Raw genomic sequence first — 11,882 nt, 5'->3', positions numbered from 1 at the left:
CGCTGCTGCTGCTTTTCGTTAACCGCTCCGCGGTGTTACGGTGGCGGTGTTGGAGCTGAAATAACCTTTAGGTTGCTTACCTTATCGGTATATCACCTGATATCGTAGGTGGAGTTGCTGCAGAACTGTGTGTTCTGTACGATTCGAAGTCTAAATGCGAACAGGTGAAAACGAACAGATGAAGTGTCATTTGTTTACGCAAACGCGTGTAGAATTCGCGCCTCTGGTGTAGCCTGGGGCGGTATTACAGAACTGCGTTCAGTTGGCGTTCAGTTTTTTGCCCCGCCGGGGTGGTACAGTGGTAAGACGCCCGACTACTGTCCGGAATTCCCGGGTTCGAACCCGACCTCGGCGGCTGCGTTTCGATGGAGGCGAAACGAAGAGGCGTCCGTGTGCTGTGCGATGTCAGCGCACGTTAAAGATCCCCAGGTGGTCGAAATTACTCCGTAGCCCTCCACTACGGCTCCTCTTTCTCTCTTTCCACTTTAACTCCCATATTACTCCCTTCCCTTACGGCGCGGTTCAGGTGTCCACAGGCACAAGTGTGACAGATTCTGCGCCTTTCCCTTCCTTTGACCCAATTATTATTATTGGCGTTCAATTTCGGAACGCTTTGTGATTGGTTAGAAGCGCTGCCGCTGAATTGAACGCTTTTACGTCACGGCACCTTCCGAGAGGCTTTGAGCGGAAGTGCTCCCAGCCAATCGCAGAGCGTTCCGAACTGAACGCAGTTCTGTAATACCGTTCCTGGTTTGGTTCCGGTTTGGTTACAGTTTCAGGATAGACATCGGTCGTACTGTACAGAGTACTGTGGATTGTGCTCTCATTTGAGAGCTTTTTGTGCCATTTTCATGCTGTTACGGAAATAAGATGAGTCGGAAGAATGCAACATGATGTGCAGGGTGATCCACTTCTAGCTATAACGCGGCCACTGCTTTCAAAGGATCAGTGCGTCTGACCCGGCCATTCCATAAAGCTAGGCGGCAGGCCATGCGAAGCATCACCTCCGCGTTCCACTGTGCATATATCGATAAGCGCCTGCATCCGACGCAATGCTGCTTTGAAAGCAGTAACCGTGTTATAGCTAGAAGTGGATCACCCTGTACATTAGGAAATAAATGCCATTCAGGCAAAAGGAGCGGTTTTATATCTGCTGTTGCCGCAGCTGTTCTCAGCATGGTTGCGTGATAACTAAGCGGAGGCTGGCATGATTCATGAAGAGTATAACACAAGTCCAGCTCCACTGTCGCATTCATACACCAGGCGTCCCAGCTAAATGTAACCAAGGCTTTGAAAAAAAGGCACTGTCCCCTAACGTATATATAGCGCAATCATCGGAAGGCTAATGACTCACGTGACCGAGTCTGCAGTATTTTTTTTTTCGCTCTTAAAAATTTAACATTTAGTACAGACTCCTGTTAGCTGTAATTATTGGCTTGAGGAACTAAGTGGCAGTACAAAAGTTGAAGAACGTCTTAAAAAACAGCGGACTGAAATGTCTGCACAGAGCTAGCGTTTATGCAAACTAGCTCTTTACCGGTATTAAACAAAACCTCGCACAATAATAAAAAAGAAACAGGGCTTCAGCGGTGCCACTTGAGCGCATCACGCGCCCTTACGAAAATGGGTTTTGAGTTTCTGGTTTGGTCTTAATGTTTTCTTAATGAGTACAAAGGAACTCAACAGACATTCAATACCTTCTGTGTTTTAGCAACAGCCTTAAACCAGATTTTCAGCTGACATTTCACATTATTTTTTCTTGTTTTGAAAATCAAAGTTTTTTGTTGTTTTTTTGTGAACTGCTAATAGTGTATGCACAGAATGTGAAAAGTCAACGGGAAGTATGATGTGTATTTTCTCGGTCATTGCGACCACTCAATGAGAGGACACGGTGCCCAGTGCAATCTGAGCAGTTCAGTATAGAAAGAAATTATCGACCATCACTACATGTGCGTTACTATTACTGCTTGATGATTTTGGAGGATGTACACATAATGAGGAACAACATATTTTAATTTAAAACAGTATAATGATTGCTACATGTCCTTGCATTACTACAAGACAGGAAGGTGGCCTGAAATGATTGAACTCAAAACTGAGCATTAAATTGATCATTTTACAGGAATGTGCGTTTAATTTCCTTTCACACATGCTATGTTTACAAAGTAATCACTCAAAAGGAGACAAGGAAGAGAGTAGTTTACCGAGCGATAGGCCCGTGAGAGAAAAAAAAACAACACACAGCGCTTGTAATGCATGATATTTTGCGTGTTTCTTAAGCTTTTCAGCTCCTTCTTGCTCTGCGTATAGATTAGCCGAGACCTCAGTCATCGCATCGCTTCCCGAAATGTATAAATACAAATAAAATTTAGTCACGCTAAAGGTTAATGGTAGCTACCGCCTCGCTACGCGAAGGGCTGAAAAGTGAAAGTAGTTTGCTTTCGCAATAAAATGGCTAGCAGCGCTGTTTCAATGAGGTATGATTTCATAGCGTTATTTAATGGCCTTCAAAGAAAGCTATCGCGTGATGCTCGCTCGCATCGATCGACACTCACACCTAGTGCACACACAACGCTTCAGCGGGGAGTGTGCTCCAGAGAAAAGCGGATTTTGTCAGGGGTCTGAGATGCGCAATCACCACAACCAGCTACACCACCAGCTGAACCTAGGCGTAGCCATAGCTATTGCTTTTGCAATTACCAGGCTTAACCAAGGTAAGCCACTTCCAATTTTTTTCTTTATTTTCTCTTCTGTCCGCACGAGGCAGCGGAGGTGGCTCAGCTACAGAGCCAGTAGCAGGCCCATGCATTTTCTTTTCCTTCTTCCTACAGCTACAACAACAACGACCACCTGGGGATCTTTAACGTGCATTGACATCGCACAGCACAGCGTTTTCTTAAATTTAGTGCTGGGGCCTACCGCTGAGTAAAACAAAAAGGGGGGAGAGGGGGATGAAACATTGGGTTTGTGTTGGTCTCTGAATTCCTAATGCATACAGGTGCAACGTACCGGACCCCATTCGATGGCGAAGATGCTGCTCCACATCGTGGTGTGGGCAACAAAACGCACTCATACCACCAGGTTAGGATATAGTGTAGCAGTAGGCGCACTGAATTTAATTTTTAAGGCGAAATTCTTTCTCGGCTCATGGAACGAAATCCCGTGCGCGAGAGTAGTGCGCGAGATCTGTCATATTCCGCAAGATTCCGCGAGGTGTGTTCTTGTCTAGCGTTCCTGCCATCTGCAATGCCACACATGAACGCGCGCCAAGGAACACCATGCGACAGGAACGATGGTGCACCGTCCAAACTCACACTTGCCGGAGAAAGTTGGACAGATACTGCACCTTTCCTTTCCTGTAAAGCAACGAACGCAGATAAAAGGCAGACGATGAGAGGCAAATGATAAGAGAGGAAGGATAGGCTTTTGCCATTCGCCTCTTAGGAGACATCTAAGATACTATGTTTTGTTTTGTTTTCACGCATATATCTGCCTTCCTTTTCTTGACGTTGCGCTTTTCGGAGGAGGCAAAATGAAAAATGTTGGTTTGTGGGGTTTAACTTCCCAAAGCGACTTGGGCTATGAGAGACGCCGTAGTGAAGGACTCCGGAAATTTCTACCACCTGGGGTTCTTTAACGTGCACTAACATCGCAGAGCACACGGGCGCCTTGCTTTTCGCCTCCACCGGAAAGCGGCCGCCGAGGCCGGGATTCGATCCCGCGTCCTTGGGAACCGTAGTCGAGCCCCGCAACCACTGCGCCACCACGGCGGGGCCAAAATGAAAGAACCACGGCCTGTTGAAATCGACCACACTAGGTGACAGTTTTCTTTTTCAATAGCTAATAGACCCGAACGACAGTCGGCGAAGAGCTTTGTCAATTGTTAGTAGATTAATGCTGCAGGTGAGCGACGCAGCTAAGCAACATTATAAACGTAGACAACCTAGATAGGCCGCCAGATTTTTATATGTATGTGGTTTATTTTTAAAGACAACAAAGATGTAAGTAAAAAGATATTTGCAAGCCCGGCTATCCTGCATCGAAACGAGCACCTGAACTGGGGCGGCGGAAAGGGAGGGATAGCGCCACTGCGGAATTCACAGGAACGTCGGAAGGGGGGGGGGGGGGGGGGGGGAGAGAGAGAGGTACGGTTGCGTAACGCCCGAAATCTTACCGAGAGATCGAGTTAGAAGCACACTTACTCCGGGCTGTCGTCGGTAGGTCGCTAGAGCAGTTGGCGTCGTGCTATGAATAGCTCGGAGCATGCAGCTGGCGGCGTATTGGAGATCGTCTAGCCTCGCGGACGACAGGAAGGCCGGATATCTTTCTTCTTTTTTGTTGTTGTCTGCATTACCTCGCTTCCTTTCTCTCGCTCTGTTTTTCATTTCTTGCGCTGGTGCTCGAACGATGCCGGATGCGAGTGATTGTTTTCTTATTCATATTTTTGCTTTTGTCGGAGCTTCGATAGCCGGGCCTACACTCATGCATACGTTCGGTGGCCTAAGGTTGATTATAATTGCTTTTTGCTGCTTCTCGGAGTTTATAGATTGACGTGACAAAATGAAAGTGTTTCGATCCTTAGCGGACATTTCAACCGCTCCCTGAGGGAGGGGATACAGGAGGGGTGGAAGAAAGAAAGAGTTAAAAGGCGCCGTCGTGATGGGCTCCGGAATATTTTTCCATCTGGAGATATTTAAGCATGCATTCACATCGCACAGCTTATGACGGCTATTTGTTTTTCCAGAAACAGTAGTAGTTTGGGGCACGCAGTCCGCTGAGTCCCCACATGACCCACTGCACTCAGAGGTTCATGTTCTGTGACGTCAGCGCTCTGCCATCCGTCTCCTGTCAAACCGGGTCCTCAGATCCTATGTCTCCCACTCTCCTCAGGTGGTGAAGTGCTCCAGATCACGCGGGGGGTGATCCGCTGGGCAGCGAGGGTTGCTGTGGGGTGGTGGCAGAGGCTGCAGAAGGGTTTGGTGGGGGAATGAAGGACTCTGCTGAGGGTCTGGTGGCAGTAGGACCTAATATGTGCCGACTGGAGGGTTAGCTCTGGAGGTGGAGCCATAGCGCTTGGAGCCATAGGCTACTGTCTAGGGGGAAGGGGGGGGGAGGGAGGGGGGAATGGAGCAGTCTCTCGACCATGTAAGCCCGAGTCAACTCACTGAACATGTGCCTATGCGCATAAGAGAAATCGGACGCGAGGGCCGCCTGTGTCCGGCGTATCAGGCCCCGCAGGCTAAGCTTTTGGCAGCCTCGCCGCCAGAATCAAACAAATCAAATCAACTTTATTCAGAATTTTTTTTTCTGTCCCAATGAACAGAAAAGAAATGCTAGGGTAGGAGCAAAAAGCTACAAACGCAGTAGCTTGACAAGGCTCCTACCCCTGATTGACATGGCTAACAGACTGTCACGTTATTACATATATGCACTTAGAACAAACGAAAAAAGTATGCAAAAGAATGTAAAGTATAAACGGGTGCTATGTCTAAAATAATTTTGATGCAAGAAATGCGCATGTATTTGTATTAACTCGTCACAGACTATGATATACATTTTTCGAATACATTTAAACTGTCAGAAAACGAAGGAAACATATTTTGCAGGAAAACGAAACTCGCGCCAGCAGCTCCAAAGAGCCTGATACAATCGAATGCACAGAAGTTCACGTACTAGTACCAGGAAAGTAGACGATGACAAAAGGTTACAATACATCCGCAGTACAAAAGCAATTGATGTTGGAGAAATTAACATAATTACACCACCCGCCGGGGTGGTTTAATTATGTTCCCAAGGACGCGGGATAGAATACCGGCCTCGGCGACAGTCTTTCGATGCAGGCGAAAAGCAAGGCGCCCGTGTGCTGTGCGATGTCAGTGCAGGTTAAAAGAACCCCAGGTGGTCGAAATTTCCGGAGTCCTCCACTACGGCGTCTCTCATAGCCTGAGTTGCTTTGGGACGTTAAACCCCACAAACCAACCAACCAACCAACCAACCATAATTAAACCCATATGTCTTCTAGAATAAGGTATTTCTGCCAGTTGTATTTAGTAAGCTTTATTATATCTATATTTTTCTTTTGTAGAAAATTCAAATAAGCAGGCGCACTGATTCTCCGAATGCGCAGGCACCCAAACAAGCCCCACGTGGCGGGGCATGATGACAGCAGGCGAGGTAAGCTTGCAGAAAAAAAAATATATATATAATAATAAAACAGGCATACTCACCTGCGTGCGAAATTTATTAGTGGAATTTTTGGATTTGTGAGTTTACTCGAGCTTCGGTTTCGACAATCGCAAGGGTGACAGCTGCACTCGGCCATTTCTGATGAGGTGATCGAGGGAATGCGGAGAGTAAAAAATAGATTGAAGGGAATTGTCCACTGCGGCTGCTGCCGTTTCCTCGCTCCAGCCTCTACGCATACGGCATACGGTATGCTTCTTTGCCCAGGTTTGGCGGCGGGGCTTGTGTTGTTGCAGATGGGCATTTCAGGGAAAAGGTTTGACTAGGAGGCTGAACTGACAGGGCGTAGGATGGAGAGGATCGCGGGGTCTTTAGCCGGGATGAGAATGCCGAAACTGTTCAGGTTGTGGCGTTCGCTGGTACTCTGTGTTGATGAGATATATTCGGTCTATCTGTTTGGTTTGGGTTGTGGGGTGTAAAGTCCCAAAAAAACTCAGATTATGAAAAACGTCTAGTAGTGGAGGGCTCCGGAAAGTTTGACCACCTGGGGTTCTTTAAGTTCACTGAAATCGCACAGCACACGGGCGCCTTGCATTTCGCCTTCATAGAAAAGAGGCCGCGGTTGTCGGGATCCGGTCCAGCATTCCTTTAGTAATAGCCATATCAGCTTTTAGGATCTGATAATGCGATGTGTACGACTACATTGGTACTATTCTGTCGCAAACATCTTTCTGCCTCAACAACCCTATTTTCTTTTTAGATAGTAATCGGCTTCCCTGAAACGCCTGCCATATTTATATTCTCAAGCCTGCTGGATTTCTCAAGTCCGTTAGAACTCCGCGTTCTTCATTAAAATGTTTGAAACAACAGGACACAAATAATCTCAGATGAGCAGAGGGTGCATGCCAACCAGCCTACGCCTGAAAGTACAGAGCATGGGTCCCTTGACTAAGGATCCTACTCACAATTTATTGCTCTGCATTAGCGTTTCATTAATTCATCCATTCAAATACTGGAAGTATAAGCAATAACACAACAAAAATTGGTTTCGGCACTTTCATGAGGTTCAGCAGAGCCAGACTGATGGAAACATGATAAAAAGTGACGGTGCCTTTGAATCCAAATGGTGTATAGTACTAGTGCACCCAAAATAAAACGGAGTACAAGAATGGAAAACTATTCATTTCGCGGCGCGCCTGGTAAGCGGATGCGCATGTGCATAGCTTGGGAGCGTGTGGGAAACCCAGATGTTCAGCTCGACACTCTTGGTGTTCGCTTGATAAACAGTCCGGACGAATGAGAGCAACTTTTCCACGCGGGCACGTGCTCCGTTTTATTTTGGGAGCACTAGTACGTCGCTCTTCCGTCTTTTCCTGATCCACGCATTGGAACGCATTGCGGCCCGAGACTGCGAATACATCAGTCGACTCGTTCTCCTTGGCTATAAAGGATTCGTCATCATCATCATCATCATCATCATCATCATCATAATCAACCGGGCTATACCCACTGCATGGCGCAGACCTCTCCCTATTACTCTAATTAATCCGGCCCTGTGCTAGCTGCATCCACTTGACCCCTGCGAACATTAACCTCATCTGCCCCTCTAACTTTTCGCCGCCCAAGCTACGTTTCCCTTCCCTTGGAATCCAATTCGCTGCCCTTAACGACCATCGGTGTCCTCTTTTTGCGCTACATGCCCTGACCATGCCCATTTCTTCTTTTTCTTGATTTCCACTAGAATGCCATTAACTCACGTTGTTTGTCTGACCCACTCTGCACGTTTCCTTTTTCTTGGAAGTTACGCCTACCATTTTGCGTTCCATAGCTCTCTGCGCTGTTCTCAACTTAGAACCCTTTTCGTTAGCCTCCACGTTTCAGCCCCATAGGTGAGTACAAGACGCAACTGTACTTTCCTTTTAAACGATACCGGCAAGCTGCTAGTCATAACCTGCGAGTACTTTCCAAATGCGCTTCATCCTAATCTTATTAGCCTGGATATTTTCCTTTCATGGTCCGGATCTGCGGTTGCTACCTGTCCTAAGTATACATTCGCCTACCACTTCCAGTACTTCACGCTACCTATTGTAAACTGCTGTTCCTCCCCAAAGCTATTGAACATTAGTCTTCTGCATGTTTTTCTAGGCCTACCTTTTTTTCTTTGCCTGTATAGGTCATCAATCATTCTTTGTAGTTCATCCCCTGAGTTGAATGTTATCAGCGAATCGCAGATTACTGAAGTAGTCTCCATCAACACTTATCCCTAACTATTCCCATTTTAAGTCCCTGAATACTTCTAACCAAGTTGTGAATAGTACTGGGGAAATCGTGTCTCCCTGCCTAACACACACCTTTCCAATTTTTACTTTCCTTATGCAGAGCTATGGTTGCTGTGCATCCACTATAGATATCTTTCAGTACTTTCAAATACAGCTCACCTACACCTTGATTCCGCAATGCCTGAATGACATTCGCGGATGTGAAGTGAAGAATCACATGCTAATTACGCTGATCAACGTTTATCTCTATTTCGCTTCGAACATCGCTAAAAGGGTTCTTGCTTGAATATTCGAGTCACCCGGATAGATGAGTGCACGCGGCACCTCTACAGCGTTTATACTTCTCTTGAGCAAAAAGTGTTTTTCCTTATATATATATATATATATATATATATATACGAGGGCGTCGGCAGTGCTCTGTTTGTATTTTTTGCTGTACCCCACTCCTGCCTGGCGCAGTGAGAGAAAAAAACCGCGCGCGCGCGTGCGTGCGTGCGTGCGTGCGTGCGTGTGTGTGTGTGTGTGTGTGTGTGTGTGTGTGTGTGTGTGTGTGTGTGTGTGTGTGTGTGTGTGTGTGTGTGTGTGTGTGTGTGTGTGTGTGTGTGTGTGTGTGTGTGTGTGTGTGTGTGTGTGTGTGTGTGTGTGTGTGTGTGTGTGTGTGTGTGTGTGTGTGTGTGTGTGTGTGTGTGTGTGTGTGTGTGTGTGTGTGTGTGTGTGTGTGTGTGTGTGTGTGTGTGTGTGTGTGTGTGTGTGTGTGTGTGTGTGTGTGTGTGTGTGTGTGTGTGTGTGTGTGTGTGTGTGTGTGTGTGTGTGTGTGTGTGTGTGTGTGTGTGTGTGTGTGTGTGTGTGTGTGTGTGTGTGTGTGTGTGTGTGTGTGTGTGTGTGTGTGTGTGTGTGTGTGTGTGTGTGTGTGTGTGTGTGTGTGTGTGTGTGTGTGTGTGTGTGTGTGTGTGTGTGTGTGTGTGTGTGTGTGTGTGTGTGTGTGTGTGTGTGTGTGTGTGTGTGTGTGTGTGTGTGTGTGTGTGTGTGTGTGTGTGTGTGTGTGTGTGTGTGTGTGTGTGTGTGTGTGTGTGTGTGTGTGTGTGTGTGTGTGTGTGTGTGTGTGTGTGTGTGTGTGTGTGTGTGTGTGTGTGTGTGTGTGTGTGTGTGTGTGTGTGTGTGTGTGTGTGTGTGTGTGTGTGTGTGTGTGTGTGTGTGGAACACTCGCGAACTAGACCATGCTCGGTGGAAAGCCTCGGCCGGCTCAGTTAAGTTCACTGGCCCAACAAAGAGGCCTGGAAAGTATCGAAGGGTTACCAGTTTCGCGCGCAAGCACAAACAGGCTAGCGCGCAGCAAAAGAGGGTTGGGGGTAGGCAGTTCTTAATACAGATTTAAAAAAAAAATGCATCACTCGAGCACAGTTATATTTGCAGAGTCCATAAAAATGCGGCTGTGGCGGCACATATGTGTTGAACGCCGCAACCTCATGTACTTAGCGGGACATGCGGATAAAGGAAATGAAGAACTATCAAGTACGCGTTACATTCGACCGACACCCAAGCCTCGATCCGAATCCGGTACAGGTCGCAATGTTCGGCCTTTCCGGTTGTCCATGATGTTCTTCGTTGCAGCATACGGGCCTGCAGCGTCCACGAGAAGACGGGCAGTCACGGCTCCATACCGGCGGCCGCCATTCCCCAGCTCTGTGCAGAATGCACGCGCGAATAACAAGCAAAAGCGAACTTGGCCCCGTGTGCAACGTGGTCGCCGGCAAGGCTTCTCACGCATCCGGCAGGTGCTTCGACCCCTACTTCTCGTATTATGCGCCGCACGGGAGTCCATTGCGGAAACGGCACAGTGCAGCGTCGTGCTTGTACGCCGCGGCGCGGGAGAGCACCTCACCGCCAGTTCCCGCGTGCGCGTCTTGACACCGCGAAGAGCTGAGAGGGAGAGGGAAAGCGTCCCAAGGAAGATGCTCCGCGCGGACGACCGGCGTCGACGATGGCGTTCGATATCACGCTCCGCACCACGGCTTCCTCCTCGCCCCATTCTCCTAATGTTCTTTCTGCAGGTGTCTTTCTTGCTTTCCAACGCAGATGGACAACGTTGCGGTGAGGGCAGGCGGTTTTCTTGTGTTTTCCGGAGGAAACCAGTTTCCTTATCTCCGCCAAGAGCAGTGGTGGCTGTTTCTGGGTCAACGTTACATTTCGGCGGCTTGTACAGCAGGTGTATTGCGGACGCCCGTGCATCAATGCAGCCTTTCATTCATTGGAACCCATCTCTTGCTTTCGTTTCTTACTTCTTTTTTTTTTTTTTTGTCATTATGTGATGATCTGACAGGAAAGATGCGTTTTGAGGCAGACAGGTCCGTCCAAGTCGATTATGGGGGTAGGGAAGGGAGAGGGGGGAGGGGCGATAGCGTTTTTGGAAAGCTTTCTGTGATAAACTATAAACCGGCTTAGACAGATAGTAGGTGTATTTTTCATAGGATTAGCTGATTAGAGGGACAGACGGAGAGTTTAACACTTCCAAAGAGAGACCCCTGTTTTTCCAGTACGCACAAATAGGGCAGACCTGACATTCTAGACAACGTCGGATGAGAGCAAGGGCGGATGCATTGCTACCTCCTTGGATTTTTGTTGTGGTGGCCATCTTTTTCATTTAGGAGTAGACTGAGGAGGTCGACGTTGGCATCATTGATAAGAGCCGTTAACTCGTCTTGCAATGTGTAATTATTGCGTTATATGCAATTGCACTATATTTGGCACTGCTACTGTTATTACCAATAATTAGTAATACCAGTAATACCGCGCTCAGCGTACTGAACAGCCTGACAGCTTCCTTTTTGCTTTTATCTGCAGCCTTGCAGTAGCCGTAACGAGCACTTGGCGCCGACGTCCAGAAGCGTCCCTTCTCACACGCTCACAAGACGGCCACGAGGTGCTGGAAGCTGAGTTCTTGCGCTCGTATAGCTTTCATTGTAATGCCTCGGAAGACGCGTTATCGTTGATCGGCTTATCGTCGATAGCCTTGACACTCGGCAACGTCCACGAAGCGCACTTTCCACGCTTCTCCGTATAGCCGCACAGCAGGGCCGCGGTTCGGGCCTGTCTTCTGCCTTGATTACGCGTGGGGCTTATGCTTCTCGGCGCTTGTGCGGGAAGGCGATGCCAAGCCTCTCGAGTATATGTCGTCCAGTTGCGGTGGTCGCCAGTCTTTTTATCGCTGCGATACGTGCCGCGCTTCTGCAAGTTCATCCAGCGTGTTGTGGATTCCTAACTGTAGCAGGATCTCTGTGCAGTCTAGGCTGGCGTTCCATGCAAGAGCCGTCTTGTACGTCCGGCGCATAATCATGTCTATTTTATTCTTCTCCGCCCTGTACAAATTGTGAAAAGTGGCCACGTAGGTTATGTGGCATGTGGCGAAGGAGTGCAGGAGTG

The sequence above is a fragment of the Amblyomma maculatum genome, chromosome 2 (genome assembly GCF_055883805.1).
Source record: "Amblyomma maculatum isolate TAMU_Amacu chromosome 2, ASM5588380v1, whole genome shotgun sequence".
Taxonomy (NCBI): Eukaryota; Metazoa; Arthropoda; class Arachnida; order Ixodida; family Ixodidae; genus Amblyomma; species Amblyomma maculatum.
This window is presented reverse-complemented; position numbering follows the sequence as displayed.